The sequence below is a fragment of the Papilio polytes genome, unplaced genomic scaffold (assembly GCF_000836215.1).
Source record: "Papilio polytes unplaced genomic scaffold, Ppol_1.0 DF823399.1, whole genome shotgun sequence".
Taxonomy (NCBI): Eukaryota; Metazoa; Arthropoda; class Insecta; order Lepidoptera; family Papilionidae; genus Papilio; species Papilio polytes.
This window is the reverse complement of record NW_013525805.1, coordinates 1,930,434-1,945,138: the sequence shown is the minus strand read 5'-3', so window position 1 is coordinate 1,945,138 and position 14,705 is coordinate 1,930,434.

Sequence of the window (14,705 nt, the reverse complement as noted above, 5' to 3'; positions counted from 1 at the left end):
TTAACCATTAACCCTTTGCGAATCGTTTTCCGTGTCTACCTATGGCCCTTAAGGATCCTTTTTTGCTCTAAGCTTTTTATTTCACTAACGAGATTGTACGTAAGCTACCCTGCCGTTGTCAGTTGAAAATAACGTTTCTCGATTGTCATTGTTGTGGGATAATTGGAGTATGGGTCAATAATCTCTCGGGGATTTTTAAGACCCCTAATCCAACTACTAACTGATTTGGATAAGGTTTTCATTACTAGAAAGGTTTTTGTGGTATAATTTAGAACTACTGTTATACTATCTTACTAATATAAATGCGAAAGTTCAGATGGATGGATGGATGTTTTAGCCTAAACTGCTAACGAACGAATCTCGATGATATTTGCCATGATATTTTAATTCCACGCAGACGGAGTCGTACAGGAAAAGCTAGTAAGAAAATCTATTTTATAAGAAGAAAATACTTAGGTTTTTAGTTCAACACTTACTTTTTTTACAAAAGTTTCTTTTTAAAAATGTACATAGGAATCAAAATAAAATACGTAAAGTTTAATTGTCAAAAATTACTCATATTATCAAGCGAAACAAAGCTAAAATAATAATGAAGTATAATTTCGTGTGCAAATAATTTATTCAGCACGCCCAGCGCTTGTTACGACGAAATGATTGTGTTCAAATTCAAAATAATTTTGATAATGTAATTTATACACAATGGCCACTGTAATAGAGTTTAGTTTTAATTGGGCGGATGCTCTCTGTGTTACAATCCCTAATATCCTTTGTACCCTGCGGCCGCTGTTTGTGCGCTTGTTTTCCGGCAACTTTTGAAATTAGACCACCTCATTAAACGAACACGTCCTCAAAATGAAGAAAATACGTCAATCAGTTTGCTACTTTTATACCGTTTATGGCATTTTGAGTTCTACATTGTAACGCTTGAATTTATCTGTTTTAACAACATAGACAATAAATGTTTTTTTAACCCAACAACAATTTAGAGAAACAACGATTTTAATTTGATTTTTATGTATTAAATGTCATATATGTTTTAAAATTCAATTAAGTTTATAGATGTGGCAAAACTTATTAAGTTGACATCAATTGACTACTGACATCAGTAACTTACATATTCCTTTGAATTCAGGACCAAAAGGGTGACAATGATATTGTATTTAAAATATTTATCGTTCGGTAAGAGTTATGATGACGTAAACATAGAGTACTATATCCTATAAAAATAATTTCTAGCGATCAAACTAACTAGTTTTGAATGCCTTTGTTACCATAACTTATATTACGTGTCGACGGCATCACGCAAGTTATAGGTTCCCTTTTAAAAATTTCAAATTCATAATAGACCGCAGATTTATCGTGCAATAAAGCTCATTGAGAGAAAAGGTTCTTCGCACGCAAAGGAAAAATTAGTTCGAATTTTTCCTTATGATCATTTAAGATTTTTTATTACTTACAAATATTAACTATTCAACATTTTATTTTATTTAAATTGTGTTGATTAAAATGTATTTCTGTTATAAAATAAACTAATAAGTGAAAGAGATGAATAGCATTTAATAAAAATAACTAGATTTAAATGCGCAATGTCAATCAAAAAGTCTTCAGTCAGTTTTTTTTTAAATTGGAAAACCAGCGCTTGACAACTATTCCATCTTGAACAAGGTGAAGATGTGGTCGAAGTTTTTAAAATGATTCTAAAACTTTGACTTTTTTTTATAACATAAGATGGCAAACGAGCAAGAGGCCACCTGAATCCATCATGGAGAGCGACCGCTGCCCATAAAGAACAAATTACATTTTGTTTTTAAATTACGGTTATAGGATTAACATTTAATTAAGAACCAATAACACCGATAACAGATATTGCTGGAATAACTTGTAAAACAAAGAACAAAGCTCTTAAGATGGATTTGACAAAGTTCTCATTAACAGTGTTTCCTGAAGCAAAGCTTACGGAAACTTTCTGACGGAAGCCGGTGTGGCATTATTGTGAGATAACCGGCGTAATCCAGTTTTTCCACTAATGAGAACCGGTTCCAACCGGTTCGAGTGCGCAATTCGGTTTTAATCTGTTACCACTTGGTCTACTTAGATGAGAACACGAGGGGATGACGTAAAATATTTTTTAAAGCGTCGTCGTAAAATGTAGCTCAAATTAGTTAACATAATTTTAATTAAAAAATATAGTGAAACCTGATACAAGTAAATGCCTAAAACAAACGTTAATATTGTTTTAAAACGGAAGTTAATTTTTATGTTTTCGTTATAAAAACCGTTTAAAACATAATGAAAAGGTCAATTATAAGGCTGAAATGGTTTGTTTAGTCCATATAATAGATACGAACTCAATTACATCCGAGGAATCGTTAAGAGGGCATTAATTATTTGATCTAGATAGCGAAGGATCATCAATCAAGACAACAGTTCCCATCTTCTGCAGATAGTTTCTCGGCAATGTGTCTCAATTTAAATTAACAATTAGAGATATATAAAATCTAACACGATGTATATATATCTATACCAATATTATAAAAAGGAAAGATTTGAATTTTTTGAATTTTTGTATGTATTTGACTCACGTAAAAACTACTGGGCCGATTTTAAAAATTGTTTCACCATAAGAAAGGTAATTTATCTGTGAGTAACATAGGATGTATTTCTCATAATTTCTTAATTGTCTCGGACGAAGTTGCGAGCAACAGCTATTAATATTATAAAGAGGAGAAATTTTCATTTTTGTATGTAAAGGGTAAACTCAAAAACTTTGTGGTGATAACAAAAAATCTTTCAGTGTTAGAAAATTACTTTATCAATAAATAACATGGGTTATATTTATTATAAAATTCTTTTAGTTTTACATAGACGAAGTTGCGAGCAAAAGCTAGTCTGTGATAAACTTTCTCAAAACCCATATTAGTGATATTCGTAATTATTTTTACAATACTTGGCTCAATTAAGTGTATTTTATATTTATACATCGACATGAATATTTGTAATTAGTGCCACCCGTGCGAAGACGGGGCGCGTCGCATGTATAATTATGTAATTAACATCATGTTACAAGCCAAGCTTTTTATTTTACACAAGTTAAAATATTTTACACGAGTGTATGAAATCCGGTCGATTTTAATTTTTATTTTCGTGTTTAATGCATGCCATTTCGTTATTATCTTATAGTAACAGTGTGTAATTACTTGATTGCGTTTTTTAAAACATAGCATAATTTTGTATGTTAAAAATTATAGTTACTGAACAAAATTAATTAAAAATTATATTTAAAAAGTAAAAACAGAGAATAACGTAATAATTTAGGTGAGATATTTATAACGAAAAATGTAATAAAAATATGTCCGTTTAAATTTGTGTTTTCTAATGCGATTAGTAGCGTAGTAGTATCTCGTAGCAATGCCGTAGACCCTTCTACATCACACCTACGCTGTAGTACTGAATGAATTTATTACTAAACGCTTTTTAACTCGATAGTAGAGTGATAGTAAAATTTAAACGAGCATTTATAACTGTATTATTAGTAACAAGGAACTTACGTACGTGCAAAAATAATTTGGCACTAGATAAAATTTTATATTTACCGTGGTTAATGGATATTATTAAATAATAAGACAAAACTACTTTATATTATTAAACATGAAACACTGACTACTTTAAACCACAAGTTAAAGGTTAGAATAATATAGGAACGGTTACGGAGTTAATTATCTAATATCAACGTGAGTATTAGGAGATAATGGTGGAGGTTTCCGTCACGTGGCCCAATTACAAGGGCTGTAACCCATCACTTCACTACACTGTCACATGGGAACGGCGCGCTGAGTAATGTTTACAGGAGGACTTGGTGTATGAGGTTTGAGGTTGGGTGTGAAAGATTGGATGTTAAGTTAGATATTTGATTCGCCGCGCGAGAGAACGAGCGGTCGGGTAGAGTCGAGCACGCGTAAGACCGGGTGAACGATTAGGTTGGATAGCATCGACCGAACGAGAGAGCGGAACACGAGGCGCTGGCGGTGGTGCCGCCGCGCGGCCTGTGTGACACCGGCTGAGCGTTCATCTAAGCAACGCGGCTGGCCCGGGTCCCGCCGCCCGCTGCACTGCTGCGCGCGCCGCGCCCGCCCGCTCGATACGCCAGCGCCGCGCCCCAACATCATACCACCTGTACGCTCCGTCACAACACCGCGGCCGCCCGCTGCCCGCACACCACTGCCGTGCCCTCCACCACGTCGACGACGCTACGACATCCTCAACAAGATACGAACTCAATATTACTCGTAAACATCTCATGAACGTCTATTCCACGATTGGAAATACAACATCCTAATTAATGTAAAATTAATCCTAAGGTCGCTCAGGGAGATCCTTAGTGTAGATTTTTCATACTAAATCTATACTATAAGAGACCACTTAACAGCTGTGAGTGCGGCTATAAAGAATCACAAATGTTAAAATGTACACAAAACTTTATTTTAGGATTTTTCAATGCTAACTGTACATCCCTGCTACCAGGATTGGAAACACTATTTAAAACATTTTACGAAACAAGTTTTAAATCCTTCAAAATGTGTGAACTCCGCGTGTAATTACACTTTTCCGTAACTTGGAGAAGGAACAAAGGGGTACTCGTTAAAATGGGTCTAGGTAATGTTCCCATCGTAGAGGTCCTTTACAACTATGTTAACGACCATTGTACTACTTTATACATATAGTGTTCCCTATTTTCTATAGATGCTTTTAAAACGATTTAAAAGTACAGAAGTAAAAAATGATTCAACCAACATTAGAAGAAATGTTAACAAGAAAATTACGCTTTCATGATACCTAACTATCTATTACTGGTACATTTACCTTAATATATATTTGTAATGAACTTGCAATATATCTGTGTTTAAATATTGCTCCGGTGCGAAGTTCCATTACGAAATGAGGTTAAGATTAGTTTGTTCCCGCGACACAGTTCACTTTGAATGGTATTTGATTCTCCGATACACGACTTTTTGATATACGAGTGGAGCGAACACTTCTCCAATCCTTTTGTACTGATAACATTGAATAGAAAAGCTGAGGGCCGATCCTAACAACCTTATTCTAACAAAGTAAAATAGACTAAGTGTAACATTCTTTCTATCTATACTAATATAATAAAGCGTAAACACACACTTCTTTGTTGCCTAAGATGTTATCAATTACAGCATATTTTTGAATAATTCTCTTTTAATAAAAAGCCCTTTAGGCTATATATTTTCACGCCTTTATACATAGGGGTAAATATTTTTAATAAAAACCCTAATGTGGAAAAAAGACTATATTTCTGCCAACATCAAGGAAGCAAGGTTGCCATGGTTTGTCATAATGTCATGTCATTTTGACATTTGCAATTGATAATTAGACACAAGTAAACAACAAAATAAAATTTTCATAATTTTATGCGGATGAAGTCGCATGGAACACCTAGTCTGTTATAAATCCAAATACTCTAATACGTCTGTTTATATTTAATCGTGTAAATGCGTTGAGAACATAACAACAACAGAAGTAAATCCTTTACTAACAAACACAATTTATCTATATCAATATCTTTTATGCATACAAATATAATTGGAGTGTATGTTTGTAATGTCAAAAAAAAATCCAGATTTCGGGGAGATGTATTGGCGTTGCTGATAACAAAAATCGCGTTTAATTTTTTTTGTCTGTCAGTCTGCCCGCAAGCCACGTTTGTTCCGGGTAACCTCCGAAACGGCTGAGCCGATTTCGACCGGACTTTCACTAAAGGGTAGCTGATATAGACGGGCATATTATAGGCTACTTTTTTATCTTAATATTACCTGGAAGAAGTCACGAGCAACAGCTAGTTTCAATATAATTTAAGATTAAAATATATTATTCATCATTGAGTTTGAATACCTTTTCGTCAATATACGAATCTGTCCAAAATAAATTGTCAATCAGTAAATGTCTCTTTTACCTTAAATAATTGACTCTATAACACTTTGTGATAGAGAGCTTTCGTTACTAGGGGCCTGATTCCATTTGAAACTCGACAAAATTGATCCACTTCAAAGCTCAAATTCACATTTTCAAAGTTACCTTTGAATAATGGAAGCGATTCAAAGCTATTTCCTTTTTTTTACATAGATTCCGATTTCTGTTTTGGATGTTAATCAATATTTTAAATAGATTACTGTAAGTTGAGGATAAATAATTTTATTTGACTTATTTCTTTCAGTTCTACAAAATATATTATTGCACCATAGCAGAGCAACGATTCCTATGTTTTTTAGGTATCAATTATTTACGGTTTTTACAGAATTGTCGCATCAGTAAAAGTATTGCAAATTTAAATGCTACGATTTTACACTTAAGTATTTTTTCCGTGGAATTAAACAGTAACGTCTCAGGAAAAGACAATGTTATTTGTTGGCAGTACTGACTAATTTAGTTACTTAAATTAGAAAAGTGTTTATGATCACTTGATAATAAGTGCAACTTTTTTTTATTATCGTGCGCACAATTTCAATCTAGAGCCTATATCATAAATATCAAGTACCCAACCGTTAAAACCTTTAAGGTATAACGTATACAGATCATAATAAATAAATAAATAAATAAATAAATAAAAACAAGAAATTAATCTATGGCACAATGCAAGTATAATATTTGTACATCGCGTGCAAAGCAACAAGTACAGTTCTGGTGTATTGCATCATTGCCAACTATCGGTACAATCCGCTTCACGTAACATTTTTACCAGCTGTATTAACGTCTGTGTAAACTTGCGCTTTACGACGCGATATTGTGACGGCAATGAGTTCCGGTCAGATAGGACGGCCACTAAACTGGCAGACGATAAAAGCTGCGAAACTGAAGTATTAGACCGTACGATAAGCGACCTGTTCTCACGTTACTAAACAAAGATATATCAAGTTTTATGTCTTGGAATTAATTCCGTTTACTTTAGCATTTTTGCAGAGTATATTTGGTTTCATTTTTTCTCAGTGAAAAGTCGCTTACTTATAAATGTTTACTAATGTTTTTATTATATTTTTTAAACAAAATTTTGGCTCTTAATTAATTAAAATCTTATTCGTCTATTATTTAAATTCATTACGATATTTAAAGAAAAATACAATGAAATTAAATGAACCCTTACAATAGATAACTTATTACATATAGTTATAATACTAACTATGGAGTTAAAAAGTTCAATTTGGGAATATTTGTTTAAAGTTTTAACTTAAAAATATTGCTTATAAAAATATTTCATTTCAGTAACAATTTTTTAACGGAATAAAGCGGAGAAACACTGTTCTTATAACATCCTTTTGCCATTTTTATTATCTTTGATTAAAACTTTCATAAAGGGTTAATTAATATAAAACGAGCTCGCTTAGAATTCACTAAGTAACCTCTTTTTTATGCCTTTATATTTTAACGGATACTAGAAATATGTTTTAATTAATTAACTATTTATTCTATTAAATAAGGAGAAAGTAAGATAATAATTTAATTAAATTATTCAGAAATCAAAATCACTAAGAAGAAAAAAATGAAAAAAAAATTATATCGTGACTTTAATACTGATATGCAGCGAGTCACTAATCTTACTAATATTATAAAGGCGAAAGAGATGGATGGATGGATGTTTGTAAGAGTTTGTAGCCTAAACGGCTGAACGGGTCTCTATTAAATTTAACAAAAATATAGAACATAGTCTGGAAGAACACATAGACTACTTTTTTAATTCCACACGAACGGAGTCGCGGGCGAAAGCAAATCACAAAAAAAAACTTAATCAAACTGTACTCTAGGAAATACCACTAACAGATAATTACATAGATAATAAATTTAATTATTTAATGTTATAATAACTGAAATTAATTAGCGCCATTACTTCGAACTCGACAATTTCATTGCGGTTAGATAAAACAGATTTATAGTTCGTAATTTATTACCACACGTGTATTCGGGAATGATTAATTAGGAATAACAATAGATATTGATTTTAGTATAACATTTTCTATAATTAGTTTTCGATCATTGTTAGAAAGTGAGAGACTGTGACGTCATTTTCTTTACTGTTTAACAACTGTGACTATAGAATGGCAAGGTTTTTTGACCCGGTGAATATAATCTTACTAATATTTTAAATTTGAAACCTTAAATGGATGGGTGGATAGATATCCATCTAGTTTGTTAGAGTTTGTAGCCTAAACTGCTGAACGGATTTCAATGAAATTTAGCATAGATATAGAGGATAGTCTGGAAGAACACAAAGGCTACTTACTTTTGTTTTTTTTTGCACGCGGATTGAGTCGCGACCAAAAGGTAGTTCAAACTAAATTATCTCACTGTCCACAAATTGTTACAAAAGTCATTTATCTTGTCATCTTTACTTTTTATATCCATATCAACTTTACATATTTTCTGATAGAATAAACCTTTCACCTGTCTAGATGTCTTTATTTGACTATTAAAATATCTATTTATTCAGCGGCTGGTATTGTTTGGTATCTAAGTATTTCCACTAAGTTTTCAAAAGAAATAATGTATATGACTAAATGTATGCCCGCAGTGGAAACTCATATGTGAAAATTAATAAACATATATTCTAGCAGATGTCTGAGCAACAGGTAAGTTTTGCTTAAGTTTTTGTGCCGCTGCCAACTAATGCTACGCCGTCACTCATGTGTGTCGCTTCAGTGCCTCCACAAAGGTCAGCTTTGTATTGAGATGTTTGCAACAAAGGGGCAACGTGGATTGATCATACGGGAAAGTGGACTTCTTGAGTTTTCAAATGAAACTCCTAAACGCCTTTTTATGTTTTTTATATTATGTAATACTAGCTTTTGCCTGCGATTCTCTCCACGTAGAATTAAAAAGACAAAAATGAGCCTATGTGATCTTTCAGACTATCGTGTACATCTATACCAAATTTCATCAAATACCGTTCAGCCGATTAGGCTACAAACTCTAACAAACATCCATCCATCCATACATTTAAACTATCGCATTTTTTTTAATATTAGTGAGAAGTAAAATGATAAGTATGATGTTATTAAACATTTAACAATAATACACGAATGTTCAAATTATTGTTCTACGTCTTTACCTTTAACTTTTATTATAATTACCCTCTTTCTTTCTTTAATTTTCCATTCTTTTGAATTCCCTTGTTGTTTTAGATATACTACATATTTATGTTACTTACTCTCAATCTCAGAGTTCCTGTCGAAATCCCATAGTGTAGAGTTAGTTCTCGTCAAGCCACTCTGCGTGCGGTCGTATCTATATTAACTGGCATGTTAACTAGTTATTGCGTGTGATAGGAAATTCCGCGCAACGCTCCGTGTTGACCGCGAAACCGCGATCGCTTTGATGCGCAATTCCCAATGCAAATGTGATTAACTCAATTGAGCTATAATAACAAGGGTTTATTTGTAAAATAACAGGACTCTGTATTTTGGATTGCCAAAGTCAAAATATGATTTTATTTAAGGGCTAGCATAAAGATGCATTGTCCTATTTTTATTAACATTTATAGTGTTAGGAAAAGTACATTAGTATTATGAATAAAACAGTTTTAAAAAGTACAACTACAAAAAATTAAGGCGAGATTTTTACACAAGATTTACTTAACTTTTCTGTTGTTAGCATGTTTAAGTAATTAATGCTCTTTATGTAATATCCTTTGTAGTTCATTTAAATGTTTTTGTATTCAAGTTAATTTAACTTAGTTTTTGCGTATACTGGCTAGTAACACGACTTTTACGAATATGACAATTTCGATAATGTGTTTTAATCGACTTTTATTAGATCATGTGTAGAAGGAAGTACTACATTGTGGGTAGTATTAACATTGAGCCTGACACTATCCTTGCCTCTATAATCCGATTTGCACGCTCGATAACTTTCAAGGTCAATTCCATACGTTTAATATGAAACTATTCAACAAGACAGCTAATTTAATAAAAAGAAAAAATGTCTAATATATAGTTATTAACTAAAGTAAGTTAAGAATAATCCAGTACCATGTACAATTAAAAAGTAGTCATCTGTAATCTATATGATATTAATATTATAAATGCAAAAGTTTAGATGGTGAGTTTGTAGCTTAAACGGCTCAACGGATTTCGATGAAATTTTGTACAGATGCATAGGACAGTCCGAAAGAACACAAAGGCTACTCATTTATGTTTTTTTTTTAATCCACGTAGACAGAGTCGCGGGCATAAACTAGTAATCCATATATCTCTAATCTATTAAAAAATATTGTTTTACAAAAAACGTGTAACAAAAAAAGATATGTCAAAGTAATCCGTCAACGAACCAGTTTGATGGTTTAATTTCAAATTCAAATTTATTAAGATTGAAAACGGGAAGAAATTATGAATTCCCTTTCAGTGTAACTCGTTAAGGGACAAGGTTATCGGTTCAGCTAAAAGACGTCAATAGTGAAGGAAATTAAACGATACAAAGTAATGTATTTTCTAAGTCCTTCAATTTGTTACCCGTTGATTTTTTATGAAAATTAAAGAAACACAAAGGGAATTTTTAATATAGCGATAGTTAAATTGCGAGTAATACTGAAAGAGAAATACTTCGGTGGATTAATGGCTTAAACTGACTTGGAAAACCTTGGCTTAGCAAAATGTGAGACCATGGTCAGAGATATACATACGTAGACTACATAATGATGTTTGCCATGTCAGTCTTAATTAATTTTCCCGATAACAAATACAAGAATTCATTAATAACACAACCGAGTAATACAACGAACTAGGTTTCGCCCAAGACGGTACGCGTGGATATAAAAAACGTGTTCTTTCACATCTACACCACATTTCCTCCTAAAAAACTCTAACAAAGCAGTCCAACTAAACTTTCGTATTTAAAATATCAGTAAGATTGTCCCACTGGGTTGCCTGGAAGAAATCGTTCCAAGCGATAAGGCCGCCCTTGTGTAAATCTAATATTACTTAATTTAAGCTTTGTTTTATGATATATGCAAAAGTGTTAAAAAAATGATAATAATAAGATTTAATTATTTAATTTGTATTCAAGCAACTGATTAAATACTACACGACGAAGACTTACTTAGAAAACTGACAGATTACATGATAAGTATGGAGACAACCATTTACTTAGACTAATCTTATTTACGTTGTTAGAAATTAAATAATGATCGTGTATTAGTTTGCGTTACTTCGCATATCTCATGCCACTCTAATGGTTAAAATTGTGTCAGGCCATATGTCAATTTAAAAAAAAAACCCGAGAAAATGTACGACCCTCAAGACATATTAAATCCGCAAAAAACACAGATTTTTTTACTCCAAGCGAATGAAGTCACAGGTAAAAGTTAGTGCTTGTATATAATTCTAGTACCAGAATCGCAAATAAGCGTTAAACAAGGTGTCGCTTCGCTTCGCCAGCGTTTTGCTGTTGACCGCTTAAGTGCCATTTATGTTCCGGTGTGTCCTTGCTTTGAGCGGTCCCCGCCCTACGGCATGGCGGCAACACTACAAAATTCGCTACGTAGTCACAAGACGTTACCTTTGTAATAAATGTTAGAGAAAATATCACTTACGTATAAAACATTAAGAAACCAAAAAATCATAATTTATTGTTAGAAGTTATATTTTTTTTAATACTAGATGGCGTTAGTAAGTTCTGCAAATCTAAAAAACTTAAAAATAGCTTGCCTTAATTTATGTTTCTCGTATGTTTAGTTTTTATACGGGCGGTTTTTCATTAAAAGTTAGTTTCAAAGTTATATGAACAGTCATGAGAGATATTAAAATCTACAACATGGCTACGAATACACAATCGGGTCACGTCAGGCACAATTGACGGCTGGCTTAATAACGGCTCGAATTCTGTCATTTTTGCTTAATGAAATTTAATTCTTTGCAACGCGCCTCACTTTTAAAATAATTAATATTGACCTATTTTTGTCATGAAAATGTGAATTGGGTCAACATTTTTTTTTATATTTCAAGGTCATTTAAAGTAAGTCATAAAAAAACTACGTTTTTTGTAGATTTAGAAAATAACAGTTTCATTTTTTTTTCTATTAAAGTATATATCTTTCTCATATAGTAATGTATAATGTTTTCTTTTTCATATAAACAATAAAATCACAAAAGAGATTTGACGTTATTCTGATTATATTTCCAGTTAAAACGTCGCCGGGCGGCGTTATCGCGGCACTTCGCTTAAATATTTAACGAGGCCTCTATGAATGAGCAGAATGTTACTTACATGTACTCCACACTCACTTTCATAAAATTTGTAACAAGACATACATAAATATTACAATGACTAAGACGATCTTATGCAACATTCTTTTGTTTTATATCATTTTGGGTTTTAACTGCATTAAAAAAACCATAGATTGTGCCTTCAAAAATACACTACACTATAATAATCTGATAGTCAAAATGATTGTTATAATCTCAGAAACTAATGATTGTATCAGAATAATCTATACTGATATTATAAAGAGGGAATATTTGTATCTTGGTTGATTCACGTAAAAACTACTGAGTCGATTTTAAAAATTCTTTCACCATAAGAATGGTAATTTATCTGCGAGTAACATAAGCTATATTATTTCATTTCATGCGGACAAAGACGCGAGTAACAGCTAGTGTTGATATAATTTGATAGCATAATTACGAAGGTTATATTTACCAACATGCGTCTGTGCTAAGAGCCGGGAACAACGTTGTACATTTTTTTAATTTGTCGAATAAACCGCGCGGGATTTCTATATCAGAAAAGTTTTAATATACTTATTGTTGTTTACAGTTAAATCTTGTATATGTTATGATTAATATGTAAAAACAAGAACAACCTTTAATAAAAGATAGCACAACAAGCGCTGTTTGCAAATAATACCCATGCAATATGCAAACAGGGTAGAACAAACTTGTATACACGGGTCATCTCCCAAACTGAACGCTTGCATGTAAATGTACAAATAAGTTAGTTGTTCTCTTTTATAGTACCTTTGTTTTGTATTGTATTATTTTACATCTTATTATACCGACAAAAAAGAAAAATCGCCCTTAAAAAATCAACAACAGTGAATACTACGAAATAATATTTGCAACAGCTAACAAATAGCAATTCTTAAAATTTATATAGAAAACAAAGATAATAGTATATTTTTGTACAGTTATTACGCAATGAAAACCTACTGTTACACTGTGGCAATGAGGGTATCGTCCATCGATGGACGACCGTATGCAGAAACACGACACGCAATGTTATGCAAAAATAAAAAAAGTAAAAACTTTCGTCGTAAGCTTTGTTCACATTATGACTTAGAAAAGAGGCAACACGGTAGTTCACGGTGGTTTTGACACGTTGTGGGGAGTCTTATGACAAGGTCAAGTGGTCGACGGTCGACGGTGATCAAGATTTGACCTGATCAAACGAATATTTTTAATGAAGTTTGCGGAAATGAATATTTTATGGGCCTAAATGTTAATATACTCCGGAAATACGTCACAAAATTATTCGTTTAACTCAATTTATTTTTTCATGTCAGTATATGAACCTAAAGAAAGGGCTGGATGTTCACAGAATATGTGTTCGAACAATAAAAGTGGAATGCTACAAAAACACTTCTATTTGGCCGAAGTATTAGCCCATAGACACAGTGCTGAAAAGACATCATAGATTAAAAAATTGTACATAAAAATTGAATGTTGCCTTATTTAAACACTAGACATAACAAAAAACTTCAATCCTTTATTCCTAGAAAAAATGTTAGCGGTATTTTACGAAGTATCAGGCGTGCTTATGTTTTTTTTTTTAATACGAACAAATTTCCACGTAGCGAAACATATCACAATGCAAAGAAAGTCATACCGATATATTTTCAAATGCAAGCAATGCGCACTTTGTAACCGCACTCTGCCTTCTGAATCTAGTCACGTAAGTTGCATTTTATTGATGCTACAGGCTCTTATGTCCACAAATTATAACAAAAATAATCAGAAAGTGTAATCGTTATTTCTTTTTTACTTCTTACTAACTTTTGCTCACGAATCTGTTCACGTGGAATTAAAAAAAATTAGATAGCCTATCTATTCTTCCAGACAACTATGCTAAATTTTGATCCGTTCAGCCGTTTGAGCAAACTCCAAACATCCATACATCCACCATCTATCCATCCTTCTAAACGTCTATCTATAAGTTTTTTTACAATACACATTAATGTTATTTATTTAACTTCGACTTCTTCAGTTTATAAATTGATAGTAAAATATTCATATCATATTTTCTGATATTTTTTTAAATGGTTTCCTGTATAATACCAATTAATTTCTTATATACGCGTTTTATAAATTTAAACTATGATATATGAATAAACATGATTTAGTAGTTTCCTTCCCAACAAACAAGCGTGTGAAATAGACGGACAAAGGTTCTATTATTGTTTACTTTTGCATGCTATTGTTTAGTTTGGGATCTACGAATATCCTCTCATATATATATGATTACGAACCCTTTAGTTAGTTCACTTTAGAAATTAACTGGCTATCGACCGCGACTCCGTTCGCGTGTATTAAAAAAAAGGAAAAGTAAGTAACCTATGTATTCTTCTAGACTATCCTCTACATCTATGGAAAATTTGGTCGCAATCCGTTTGGCAGTTTAGACTACAAACTCTAACAAAC